Source organism: Megalobrama amblycephala, linkage group LG23, assembly GCF_018812025.1.
Source record: "Megalobrama amblycephala isolate DHTTF-2021 linkage group LG23, ASM1881202v1, whole genome shotgun sequence".
NCBI lineage: Eukaryota > Metazoa > Chordata > Actinopteri > Cypriniformes > Xenocyprididae > Megalobrama > Megalobrama amblycephala.
Window position 1 is genome coordinate 23,971,997 of NC_063066.1, and position 15,020 is coordinate 23,987,016.

Genomic DNA, 15,020 nt, shown 5'->3' on the forward strand with positions numbered 1-15,020 from the left:
TATGCCACAAATGTGGTTAAAGGATGATTGTAGTCGCCTAATTTCATGTAAATTCAAAGTGAGGTATTTGGCAGCCGCAGATCTCAAACAAACTTACTGATCGGCGCGATTTGCTGCTTGAAGTCGGAGGAGTTGAATACATTACATACTGAAGCCATACATACACTTTCTGCTGCCCATATCTTGCAAACTTTGCTGTCTTTATTGCAGATGAAGCTGTTTATATATATTTGTGAAATAAACACATGTTTCCAACATTCACGTGCAGTTAAAAAACTTCTCATTCAAAGCTTAATGTACTAGGCTACTTATTTCAGTGCCTACAGGCCTATGTACAATGAAGATCAATATAAGCTTATTCTTTTTAAATATCAAAGTCTATTTTTCCACTTTTATTTCGATAAATATGACATGCATAATACAAATTGTGTTTAATATAATACTATTTCTACATGAAGACTGTTAATTTTGTAAAAACGGAGTCATGTACATGGCAGGTTTTACACTGCGGACAAGCCAGCCGCAGTTTGAAAATACACGGTCAAGCCAGCCGCCAAAAAAAAAAAGTGTGTGCGCCTATTACTATAAATACGGTAATTTCAGGAACAGCAGAGAGAGAGCGCGCTTTCAGAGCGCTTGAGTTGCCCATATCTATCTATCTATCTATCTATCTATCTATCTATCTATCTATCTATCTATCTATCTATCTATCTATCTATCTATCTATCTATCTATCTATCTATCTATCTATCTATCTATCTATCTATCTATCTATCTATCTTTATTCAGTCTAATATATAAAACATCTTTCTTTCTTTCTTTCTTTCTTTCTTTCTAATATATCTCTCTTTTTTCTTTCGATTATATATCCATCTCTTTCTTTTTTCTTTCTAATGTTTCTTTATCTTACTATATCTTTCTTTTTTCTAATATATCTATTTCTTTTTTCTTTCTAATGTCTTTCTTTCTAATATTTCTTTCTTTCTCTTAACATATCTTTCTTTTTTTTGTATTATATCTTTCTTTTTCTAATATATCTCTTTCCTTTTTCTTTGTAATGTCTATCTTTCTAATATTTCTTTCTATCTCTCTGTTGTTATTTTCATATATATATATATACTCTTGAATTAAATTGTGTTACTGTCTTACTGCATAAGGATTACTATCTGATTAGGCCTATAAAGACCTCATTTTAAATAAGTAGAAAATACCAATGGTCTGTTTCTATAGGGGACGTCCCATACAGTATGCATACCTCATAAATGTCCCTTTTACTGCAGCATTTTGGAGATATGCCACATTATTCGACTTCAAAAGCCTATAAACACCTCATTTCAAATAAGTAGAAAAAACTAATGGTTTGTTTCTATAGGGGACATCCCATAGAGTATGCATACATCATAAGAGTACATTTTACTGCAGCATTTTGGAGATATGCCACATTATTTGACTTTGGAGGCCTATAAAGACTCCATTTAAAATAAGTAGAAAAAAATAATGGTCAGTTTCTATAGGGGGCGTCCCATAGAGTATGCATACCTCATATGAGTACATTTTACTGCAGCATTTTGGAGATATGCCACATTATTCGACTTCAAAGGCCTATAAACACCTCATTTCAAATAAGTAGAAAAAACTAATGGTTTGTTTCTATAGGGGACATCCCATAGAGTATCCATACCTCATATGAGTACATTTTACTGCAGCATTTTGGAGATATGCCACATTATTTGACTTTGGAGGTCTATAAACACCTCATTTCAAATAAGTAGAAAAAACAAATGGTCTGTTTCTATAAGGGATGTCCCATAGAGTATGCATACCTCATATGAGTACATTTTACTGCAGCATTTTGGAGATATGCCACATTATTCGACTTCAAAGCCTATAAACACCTCATTTCAAATAAGTAGAAAAAACAAATGGTCTGTTTCTATAGGGGATGTCCCATAGAGTATGCATACCCCATAAGAGTACATTTTACTGCAGCATTTTGGAGATATGCCACATTATTCGACTTCAAAGCCTATAAACACCTCATTTCAAATAAGTAGAAAAAACAAATGGTCTGTTTCTATAGGGGACATCCCATAGAGTATGCATACCTCATATGAGTACATTTTACTTCAGCATTTTGGAGGTATGCCACATTATTTGACTTTGGAGGCCTATAAAGACTTCATTTCAAATAAGTAGAAAAAAATAATGGTTTGTTTCTATAGGGGGCGTCCCATAGAGTATGCATACCTCATATGAGTACATTTTACTGCAGCATTTTGGAGGTATGCCACATTATTTGACTTTGGAGGCCTATAAAGACTTCATTTCAAATAAGTAGAAAAAAATAATGGTCAGTTTCTATAGGGGGCGTCCCATAGAGTATGCATACCTCATATGAGTACATTTTACTGCAGCATTTTGGAGATATGCCACATTATTCGACTTCAAAGGCCTATAAACACCTCATTTCAAATAAGTAGAAAAAAACAATGAACTGTTTCTATAGGGGACGTCCCATAGAGTATGCATACCTCATATGAGTACATTTTACTTCAGCATTTTGGAGGTATGCCACATTATTTGACTTTGGAGGCCTATAAAGACTTCATTTCAAATAAGTAGAAAAAAATAATGGTTTGTTTCTATAGGGGGCGTCCCATAGAGTATGCATACCTCATATGAGTACATTTTACTGCAGCATTTTGGAGGTATGCCACATTATTTGACTTTGGAGGCCTATAAACACCTCATTTCAAATAAGTAGAAAAAAATAATGGTCAGTTTCTATAGGGGGCATCCCATAGAGTATGCATACCTCATATGAGTACATTTTACTGCAGCATTTTGGAGATATGCCACATTATTCGACTTCAAAGGCCTATAAACACCTCATTTCAAATAAGCAGAAAAAACTAATGGTTTGTTTCTATAGGGGACATCCCATAGAGTATCCATACCTCATATGAGTACATTTTACTGCAGCATTTTGGATATATGCCACATTATTTGACTTTGGAGGTCTATAAACACCTCATTTCAAATAAGTAGAAAAAACAAATGGTCTGTTTCTATAGGGGATGTCCCATAGAGTATGCATACCTCATATGAGTACATTTTACTGCAGCATTTTGGAGATATGGCACATTATTCGACTTCAAAGCCTATAAACACCTCATTTCAAATAAGTAGAAAAAACAAATGGTCTGTTTCTATAGGGGACGTCCCATAGAGTATGCATACCCCATATCAGTACATTTTACTGCAGCATTTCGGAGATATGCCACATTATTCGACTTCAAAGGTCTATAAACACCTCATATCAAATAAGTAGAAAAAACAAATGGTCTGTTTCTATAGGGGATGTCCCATAGAGTATGCATACCCCATATGAGTACATTTTACTGCAGCATTTCGGAGATATGCCACATAATTCGACTTCAAAGGCCTATAAACACCTCATTTCAAATAAGTAGAAATAACTAATGGTTTGTTTCTATAGGGGACATCCCATAGAGTATGCATACCTCATATGAGTACATTTTACTTCAGCATTTTGGAGGTATGCCACATTATTTGACTTTGGAGGCCTATAAAGACTTCATTTCAAATAAGCAGAAAAAAATAATGGTTTGTTTCTATAGGGGGCGTCCCATAGAGTATGCATACCTCATATGAGTACATTTTACTGCAGCATTTTGGAGGTATGCCACATTATTTGACTTTGGAGGCCTATAAACACCTCATTTCAAATAAGTAGAAAAAAATAATGGTTTGTTTCTATAGGGGGCGTCCCATAGAGTATGCATACCTCATATGAGTACATTTTACTGCAGCATTTTGGAGATATGCCACATTATTCGACTTCAAAGGCCTATAAACACCTCATTTCAAATAAGTAGAAAAATCTAATGGCTTGTTTCTATAGGGGACATCCCATAGAGTATGCATACCTCATATGAGTACATTTTACTGCAGCATTTTGGAGGTATGCCACATTATTTGACTTTGGAGGCCTATAAAGACTTCATTTCAAATAAGTAGAAAAAAATAATTGTCAGTTTCTATAGGGGGCTTCCCATAGAGTATGCATACCTCATATGAGTACATTTTACTGCAGCATTTCGGAGATATGCCACATTATTCGACTTCAAAGGCCTATAAACACCTCATTTCAAATAAGTAGAAAAAAATAATGGTTTGTTTCTATAGGGGACGTCCCATAGAGTATGCATACCTCATATGAGTACATTTTACTGCAGCATTTCGGAGATATGCCACATTATTCGACTTCAAAGGCCTATAAACACCTCATTTCAAATAAGTAGAAAAAAACAATGAACTGTTTCTATAGGGGACGTCCCATAGAGTATGCATACCCCATATGAGTACATTTTACTGCAGCATTTTGGAGATATGCCACATTATTCGACTTCAAAGGCCTATAAACACCTCATTTCAAATAAGTAGAAAAAAACAATGAACTGTTTCTATAGGGGACGTCCCATAGAGTATGCATACCTCATATGAGTACATTTTACTGCAGCATTTCGGAGATATGCCACATTATTCGACTTCAAAGGCCTATAAACACCTCATTTCAAATAAGTAGAAAAAAATAATGGTTTGTTTCTATAGGGGACGTCCCATAGAGTATGCATACCTCATATGAGTACATTTTACTGCAGCATTTCGGAGATATGCCACATTATTCGACTTCAAAGGCCTATAAAGACTCCATTTAAAATAAGTAGAAAAAAATAATGGTCAGTTTCTATAGGGGGCGTCCCATTGAGTATGCATACCTCATATGAGTACATTTTACTGCAGCATTTTGGAGATATGCCACATTATTCGACTTCAAAGGCCTATAAACACCTCATTTCAAATAAGTAGAAAAAACTAATGGTTTGTTTCTATAGGGGACATCCCATAGAGTATCCATACCTCATATGAGTACATTTTACTGCAGCATTTTGGAGATATGCCACATTATTTGACTTTGGAGGTCTATAAACACCTCATTTCAAATAAGTAGAAAAAACAAATGGTCTGTTTCTATAGGGGATGTCCCATAGAGTATGCATACCTCATATGAGTACATTTTACTGCAGCATTTTGGAGATATGCCACATTATTCGACTTCAAAGGCCTATAAACACCTCATTTCAAATAAGTAGAAAAAAACAATGAACTGTTTCTATAGGGGACGTCCCATAGAGTATGCATACCTCATATGAGTACATTTTACTTCAGCATTTTGGAGGTATGCCACATTATTTGACTTTGGAGGCCTATAAAGACTTCATTTCAAATAAGTAGAAAAAAGTAATGGTTTGTTTCTATAGGGGGCGTCCCATAGAGTATGCATACCTCATATGAGTACATTTTACTGCAGCATTTTGGAGGTATGCCACATTATTTGACTTTGGAGGCCTATAAAGACTTCATTTCAAATAAGTAGAAAAAAATAATTGTCAGTTTCTATAGGGGGCTTCCCATAGAGTATGCATACCTCATATGAGTACATTTTACTGCAGCATTTCGGAGATATGCCACATTATTCGACTTCAAAGGCCTATAAACACCTCATTTCAAATAAGTAGAAAAAAATAATGGTTTGTTTCTATAGGGGACGTCCCATAGAGTATGCATACCTCATATGAGTACATTTTACTGCAGCATTTCGGAGATATGCCACATTATTCGACTTCAAAGGCCTATAAACACCTCATTTCAAATAAGTAGAAAAAAACAATGAACTGTTTCTATAGGGGACGTCCCATAGAGTATGCATACCCCATATGAGTACATTTTACTGCAGCATTTTGGAGATATGCCACATTATTCGACTTCAAAGGCCTATAAACACCTCATTTCAAATAAGTAGAAAAAAACAATGAACTGTTTCTATAGGGGACGTCCCATAGAGTATGCATACCTCATATGAGTACATTTTACTGCAGCATTTCGGAGATATGCCACATTATTCGACTTCAAAGGCCTATAAACACCTCTTTTCAAATAAGTAGAAAAAAACATTGAACTGTTTCTATAGGGGACGTCCCATAGAGTATGCATACCTCATATGAGTACATTTTACTGCAGCATTTTGGAGGTATGCCACATTATTTGACTTTGGAGGCCTATAAACACCTCATTTCAAATAAGTAGAAAAAAATAATGGTCAGTTTCTATAGGGGGCATCCCATAGAGTATGCATACCTCATATGAGTACATTTTACTGCAGCATTTTGGAGATATGCCACATTATTCGACTTCAAAGGCCTATAAACACCTCATTTCAAATAAGCAGAAAAAACGAATGGTTTGTTTCTATAGGGGACATCCCATAGAGTATGCATACCTCATATGAGTACATTTTACTTCAGCATTTTGGAGGTATGCCACATTATTTGACTTTGGAGGCCTATAAAGACTTCATTTCAAATAAGTAGAAAAAAATAATGGTTTGTTTCTATAGGGGGCGTCCCATAGAGTATGCATACCTCATATGAGTACATTTTACTGCAGCATTTTGGAGATATGCAACATTATTCGACTTCAAAGGCCTATAAACACCTCATTTCAAATAAGTAGAAAAAACTAATGGCTTGTTTCTATAGGGGACATCCCATAGAGTATGCATACCTCATATGAGTACATTTTACTGCAGCATTTTGGAGGTATGCCACATTATTTGACTTTGGAGGCCTATAAAGACTTCATTTCAAATAAGTAGAAAAAAATAATTGTCAGTTTCTATAGGGGGCTTCCCATAGAGTATGCATACCTCATATGAGTACATTTTACTGCAGCATTTCGGAGATATGCCACATTATTCGACTTCAAAGGCCTATAAACACCTCATTTCAAATAAGTAGAAAAAAATAATGGTTTGTTTCTATAGGGGACGTCCCATAGAGTATGCATACCTCATATGAGTACATTTTACTGCAGCATTTCGGAGATATGCCACATTATTCGACTTCAAAGGCCTATAAACACCTCATTTCAAATAAGTAGAAAAAAACAATGAACTGTTTCTATAGGGGACGTCCCATAGAGTATGCATACCCCATATGAGTACATTTTACTGCAGCATTTTGGAGATATGCCACATTATTCGACTTCAAAGGCCTATAAACACCTCATTTCAAATAAGTAGAAAAAAACAATGAACTGTTTCTATAGGGGACGTCCCATAGAGTATGCATACCTCATATGAGTACATTTTACTGCAGCATTTCGGAGATATGCCACATTATTCGACTTCAAAGGCCTATAAACACCTCTTTTCAAATAAGTAGAAAAAAACAATGAACTGTTTCTATAGGGGACGTCCCATAGAGTATGCATACCCCATATGAGTACATTTTACTGCAGCATTTCGGAGATATGCCACATTATTCGACTTTGGAGGCCTATAAAGACTTCATTTCAAATAAGTAGAAAAAATAATGGTCAGTTTCTATAGGGGGCGTCCCATAGAGTATGCATACCTCATATGAGTACATTTTACTGCAGCATTTCGGAGATATGCCACATTATTCGACTTGAAAGGCCTATAAACACCTCATTTCAAATAAGTACGAAAAAAGAAAGGTATGTTTCTATAGGGACATCCCATAGAGTATACATACCCCATATGAGTACATTTTACTGCAGCATTTTGGAGATATGCCACATTATTCGACTTCAAAGGTCTATAAACAACTCATTTCAAATAAGTAGAAAAAACTAATGGTCTATTTCTATAGGGGACATCCCATAAAGTATGCATACTTCATATTAGTACATTTTACTGCAGCATTTTGGAGATATGGCACATTATTTGACATCCTGTCGAGGCAGGGGCTGATGCCTGGGGAGTGAAGACTTCACCTCGTGGTGGTGGAGCTCCTGTGGGAGCACTCTGTTTGCATCTCGAGAGATAACACACTGTCCATTGTTTTACTCCCTCACATATCCGGCCCCCCTGGGGTTGGATGCAATTGTACAGACATGGCAGAGGCTGGAATGTGTACGCTGCATGTTGTAGAGGTTGTATGTTGGTTATCTCCTTCCACCTTGAAGGTATATGTGGCAGCCATCTCAGCTTACCATACTCCTCTGGATGGTACATCAGTGGGGAGACACCCATAGGTAACTCGCTTCCTTTGTGGCACTTTGAGGCTAAGACCTAAGGTACATCAGAGGGTGCTAACTTGGGATTTGGCCATAGTCTTAGAAGGCCTATCTCTTTCTCCATTTAAGCCCATTGAAGAGGTTCCTGAGAAGTTCCTCACTCTCAAGACTCTGTTCTGCTCGCTATTTTGTCTCCAGAATTGGAGACCTTCAAGCTCTGTTGGTCTCTCCCTCCTGCCTGGACTTTGCTCCAGGCATGGTTAAAGCCTTCTTGTTTCCTTGGGAAGGTTATGTTCCTAAGGTTCCCACTAATGTGGCAGGCCCTATTATGCTGCAGGCCTCCTGTCCTCCTCCTTTCCAGGATTCAGACCAGGAGAAACTTAATTTTCTCTGTCCTTTCAGAGCTTTAGATGCTTACATTCACAGAGCTGCCCTGTGGTGTGAATCTGAACAACTCTTTGTGTGTTTCGGGTCCCCTTGAAGAGGCCAACCTGCATCTAAACAAACTTTAAGTAAGTGGATAGTTCGAGGCTATCTCATTTGCTTACAAGTTGGCTGGCCAACCGTCACCTCTTATGATCAGAGCCCACTCTACTCGGAGAATGGCTGCCTCTAAGGATTTGCTTTTTGGAGTCTCTCTTCAAGAAGTGTGTGATGCGGCAGGTTGGTCCTCGCCGCAAACGTTTGTCAGGTTTTATAACCTGGACCTGACCTTGACCCTGGGGTCACGATTTCACACAGACAGGCACTTGGTTTCACGGCGGCGTGGGTATATCGTTCCTAAAGTGCTTGACGCAGCACAATGTAAGGACTAAGGACGAACCAGACAAATTAATCATTTAGATGATTATTTCAAAACATAATTCCAGAAACCCAAAAGAATCTAATTTTCGGCTCCAGTCCATCTACAGAACCACCCCTGCTAGGTACTTTTATGGCACCCATGCTTTCTGACTGAAGGAGAGGAGACAAACCTTTAAGTCATTTGTAGAAACCAAATGGTCACCAGAAAATAAAGAATCTTTGATCTCCAGATCAAAAGAGACAGAGATTATGCAGGTCTGTTTCTCTGAGTGACATAACTTTACAGAAAAACATACAGAGACTGTTTCTACAACTAAAACAGCATTGAATTGTTCCAAACAATTTGTATCAAACATCTTTCAACTGCATAAATTTTATATCATGTCTAAACATGCTACATGTAAGCTGTTATGCTTTAGAACACCCACAATTCATGAAAGTGTGATAACTTTTGAATGATTGATTAAAAGCATGTCTGGTCTGGTTTGAAATTAATTTAAATCTCAAATGTATGTTTAAATCATGGCTTGAATGAAATCTGTGTAAAATGTATCATATTCCATTTAATAGAAATCATGTCTAAATGGTGCTCTCTGGCAAAGCCGGTGATTCCAGAGACTGATAACGATAGATAAGGGTTATTTTGCCGCCTTCTAACGACTTTTGCCGCCTCAACTTTAATTCCAGCCACAACAAGAGACTTAATTTCATTTGCTAGCACGCTCAAACGTGATTGGTTTTTACCTAACCACAATCCGGACCTGAAAAGATTCTGCAACAAATCATCGACTCTGAAAAACCCTTCTCTCCATTTGAAGTCAACAAGCAAGTACCACCAGATTCTAACACTGAACTGGTGCATTAAATTAATGATTCATAGTTCATTCAGGTCAGGTCTTTTAAAGTGCATATTTTGCTAAAAATCATGCTCATCATTTCATTCTCTCTCAAAACTCTTTCTCTCATGTCCTTTCTTTCTGCAACGTGTATGAATGTTTGCGTGTGTTTGCGTGTTTGTGTTAGATTAGTTTGTGTTAGAATAAATAAAGTCTCTTGTAGATTTTAAAAGAAAGTGTCTTGTATTATGTGCTCGAAAATGTAATGTCTTAAACTGTCAATCTTAAAGTTACCGCACTCTAATTAGAGTTTTTACGATAGTGGATATTAATATCCACTACAAGAGCTTATTACGGCCTGAGCAGATGGACGCTGTATGATTCAGTTGCTCGGCTGTAAACTAAATGACTCTTTATAATTCACTATAAATCAATTATTTAATTCGAGCTGAATTCATTCCTAAAACGAGTTCACTTGCATGGAAACATCTCAGGTTACGTATGTAACCATGGTTCCCTGAGGGGTAACGGGCGTACCTGTGACCGACTTCGACCTATCAGAAGCTGACTCTGTTTGGTTTAGGTGTGCTTTATAGTTCCCTTTCAGTCGGTCACGTTCGACGTACGTCAGTAGTGACCGACGAATTGGGATATCGCTTAGAGAGCCCTATCATCTTCGTGTAAACTAAAACAAGCCAATGGAATTGGCGTGCGATATTTGCATAATGCGCACCGCCCCCGACAGGTGTATATAAATAGGAAGCGGATGCAATCGCACTCTGTCTTTCGCTTCGGAGCCATTTACTGGTGTCCTGTTTGAAGACTCCTTTCTTCGTTGTTTTCTGAATTAAAACATTGCCTCAAGAAGAGGATTACAGCGAGCTTCAGTGCTGGTGAAGAGGGCACGTTCAGCGAGGTCGCGAGTGTCCGAGGAGCTGAGCTATAAGCTCTAAAACTGCTGTTTTCACGGCAACACAAAGAGTGTGTGTGTGAGCGATTTGGGCCGGTTCCTCGGTGTGTCAGGGAGTGGTGTACCTGACACATCGCGTCGCTCCCTGGGTGCTTCAGCACGAGTGAGTTGACTTCCCCTTCTAAAAGAGCTTTACAGACGAACCCTGACAGTATGTCATTTCGTCTGTGCGTTACTGGGTGCGGTCGTTCCCTGGTCCCTGCTGATGGGCACAATCGCTGCATCTCGTGTTTGGGCGTTCAGCACGCTGAGGCAGCTTTTGTGGATGGTTCATGTTCCCATTGCGGGAACATGACCATCGCGGTGCTGAGGTCGAGGCTCTCCTTCCTGAAGTCTCAGGAAGCGGGAGTCCCCTCTCCTATGCCCGCGTACGACCGTTTTTTCCGGCCCTGGGAACCGGAAGGACGGTACGGCGCTGTATAGGGAGGGCGGCCTGAGGATAACGGTCAGGGCTCCCCCGCCGAGCGGAAACGCTCCTCGGGCCCCTGCCCCCTCGCCAGCACCGCAACCCATCTTTCGCCCGTTGGTTTCCGCTGGGCCCTCTTCGGACTGTCCAGCCGTTACCTTCGGTGCGCCGGCGGAGGATCAGATGTCGGTCGCTGCGTCGGAAGGCGAGTTTGAGAATTCGGGAGAGGAAGATCCGGACGCGCTGCCGCCCTCCGGGACGGTAGCGGTGGCCGAGTCGGATCCCGAACTCTCGGCTGTGCTCTCTCGGGCCAGCCTTGTGCGTCGGGCTCGAGTGGAACCCTCCACCCTGTCCCGGCCCATCTCGGCTGGATGATTGGTACTTGGGGGGGGTCGCGCTGGGCAGCCCCAGCGTCCCGCCCCAATGCCTTTCTTCCCGGAGGTGCATGATGAGGTGACCAGGTCTTGGCAGACACCGTATAGTGCCCGTACCAGGCCTGGCCCCCGTCCGCCTTCACCTCCCTGGACGGCGGGGTAGCCAGGGGGTACGCGAGGATCCCGCCAGTCGAGCGCTCGGTTGCGATGCAGTTGTGTCCAACAGCCACCGGCTGGCGTGGTGAGCCGCGTCTCCCGTCCCGGGCCTGTAAGTTCTCAGCCGGTCTGACTGAGAAGGCTTACAGTTCCTGTGGGCAGGCTGCCTCCGCCCTGCACGCGATGGCCCTCTTGCAGGTTCACCAAGCAAAGGCGCTGTCGGAGATGCCCCAGGAAGGTCCTGACCAACAGCTGCTGGGGGAGCTGCGCGCTGCCACTGACCTTGCCCTCCGGGCAACGAAGGTGACAGCACGCGCTGTTGGTCACGCGATGTCTACCTTGGTAGTCCAGCAGCGCCACCTCTGGCTGACCCTCGCGGACATGCGGGATGCCGACAAAGCAGCGGTTCCTGAACTCCCCCGTGTCCCCGGTCGGCCTATTCGGCGACGCGGTGGAGAGCTTCGCCCAACAGTTCTCCGCTGCACAGAAGCAGGCTGAGGCTATCAGTCACGTTATGCCACGGCGGTCCGCTGCTGCCTCCACCCAGCCGCCCGTGGCTCAGCCTCAGCCCGCTCGTCGCCGAGGGCGCCCGCCTGCATCGTCCTCCGCCCCTGCTAAGACGGCAAAGCAGCAGCCTACACCAGCCAGACAGCAGGGTGCCGGTCGCGGGCGTGGTGCCCAGCCCGTCTCCGCCTAAGCCCGGTGGTAAACGTAAGAGCAAGACACGGCCACTGAGACGGGCAACCTGGAGGGGAAGGATCTTGCTCTTCGGGAGAGTTTTCCACCATCTCTCCCACCCCCGGAGGAGGGCCGGGGGGAATTTGTGTTTGTCTGTCCACCGCCGCTGGCTCTCCGGAGTCCAGCGGTACCCACTTTTTCACAAAAAGAGCAGTTTCCTCAAACTCCAGGTCACAACAAGGGGTGTCTGCCAGTGTGCCAGGCTCCGCCTCGCCGCTGACAGCTCCCTCCCCATTCGCCAGCAGGTGGCAGTGTGTTGGTGCAGACCGTGCCCCGTGCGCTGTCTCCCATGCACACTGCTGCCTCGCAGAGTCCGACCCCACTCCGGGCCGCCCCCAAGCCGTCCTGGGTCGGGTCCCTCTCTGCCTTGCTGCCCCACCCCCGGTGCGTCTGTGGTGCCTTTGGTCCCGCTGGCTCGGAGTCTGGAAGCGTGGATCACGCTTCCCCAGCCTGTCCAGTTGGCTCATTCGTACTATCAGACTCGGCTATGCGATTCAGTTCGCCCGGCGTCCCCCGGTCTTCAGGGCTGTCCACTTCACTCAGGTGTCGTTGGACAATGCACCTGTTCTCCGGGCGGAGATTGCTGTCCTCCTGGCGAAGGATACAATCGAGCCGGTCCCTCCAGCCGATATGAAGTCGGGGTTCTACAGCCCCTACTTCATTGTACCGAGAAAGGGCGGTGGGCTACGGCCAATCCTGGATCTGCGCGTCCTGAACCGGTATCTTCACAAGATGCCGTTCAAGATGCTCACGCAGAAACGCATTTTCGAATGCGTCCGTCCCCAGGATTGGTTTGCAGCAATGGACCTGAAGGACGCGTACTTTCATGTCTCGATTCTGCCTCGACACAGACCCTTCCTAGGTCGGTTCTGCGTTCGAGGGTCGGGCATATCAGGCACCCTTCGGGCTGGCCCTGTCACCCCGCGTCTTTCAGTGCGGAGGCGGCCATTGTTCCCCTCAAGGAAAGGGCGTTCGTATTCTCAACTATCTCGACGACTGGCGATCCTGGCCAGCTCGCGAGAGCAGTTGTGCGAACACAGGGACATGTTTTAGCTCACCCAGCCGGTTGGGTCTTCAGGTCAACTGGGACAAGAGCAAACTCGCCCCCGGGCAGAGGATCTCTTGTCTCGGTCTCGAGCTAGACTCGGTCGCACGGACTGTGACTGTGGACGTCCAGTTGGTGTTGAACTGCCTGAGCTCGCTCAAGCGCAGGACAGCGGCTCCACTGAAAGATTTTCAGAGGCTCCTGGGGCATATGGCATCTGCAGCCGCGGTCACGCCGCTCGGATTGCTTCATATGAGACCGCTTCAACACTGGCTCCGCGGCCGGGTCCCGAGATGGGCGTGGCAGTGCGGCACGCTCCGTGTCCCCGTGACACCGAGCTGCCGTCGCACCCTTGTCCGGTGGTCGGACCCTTCGTTCCTGCGGGCCGGAGTACCCCTCGAACAAGTGTCCAGGCACGCTGTGGTCTCCACAGATGCCTCTGCCACGGGATAGGGGGCCACGTACAACGGGCAGGCAGTGACAGGTCTTTGGACGGGGCCTCAGCTGCATTGGCATATCAATTGCCTCGAGTTGCTAGCGGTACGTCTTGCGCTGGCCCGCTTCAAGAAGCTGTTGTCAGGCAAGCACGTTCTAGTCCGCTCACACAGCACTGCGGCCGTTGCGTACATCAACCGTCAAGGTGGTCTACGCTCCCGTCGCATGTCGCAACTCGCCCGCCATCTCTTGTTGTGGAGTCAGAAGGTATCTGAGGTCCCTTCGGGCCACTCGTGTCCCAGGTGTGCTCAACCGTGCAGCCGACGAGCTGTCACGGCAGCTCACTTGCGGGCGAGTGGCGGCTCCACCCCCAGGCGGTCCAGCTGATTTGGCAGCGTTTCGGCGAGGCCCAGGTAGACCTGTTTGCCTCCCCGGAAACTGCCCACTGCCAGTGGTTTTATTCCCTGACCGGCGGCACGCTCGGCACGGATGCCCTGGCACACAGCTGGCCCCCGGGTCTGCGCAAATATGCGTTTCCCCCAGTGAGCCTTCTCGCACAACTCCTGTGCAAGGTCAGGGAGGACGGGGAGCAGGTTCTGTTAGTGGCTCCGTACTGGCCCACTCGGACCTGGTTCTCAGACCTCATTCTCCTCGCGACAGCCCATCTCCCTGGCCGATTCCTCTGAGGAAGGACCCCCTGACTCAGAGACGGGGCACCCTGTGGCACCCGCGTCCCGATCTGTGGAACCTCCACGTGTGGTCCCTGGACGGGATGCGGAGGTTCTGAGTGATCTCCCGCAAGCGGTCGTAGACACCATCACTTCCGCTAGAGCTCCTTCCACTAAGGAGTCTCTATGCGTTGAAGTGGAACCTGTTCGTCGAATGGTGCGCCTCTCGCCGAGAGGACCCCCGATCATGTTCGGTCGGATCCGTGCTTTCCTTCCTGCAAGAAGGGTTGGAGCGAAGGCTGTCTCCCTCCACCCTGAAGGTGTATGTTGCCGCTATCGCCGCACATCACCACGCAGTTGAGGGTAAGTCCCTGGGGAAACACGATCTGATCGTCAGATTCCTGAGGGGAGCGAGGAGATTAAATCCTCCTCGCCCTTCCTCCGTACCCTCTTGGGATTTGACC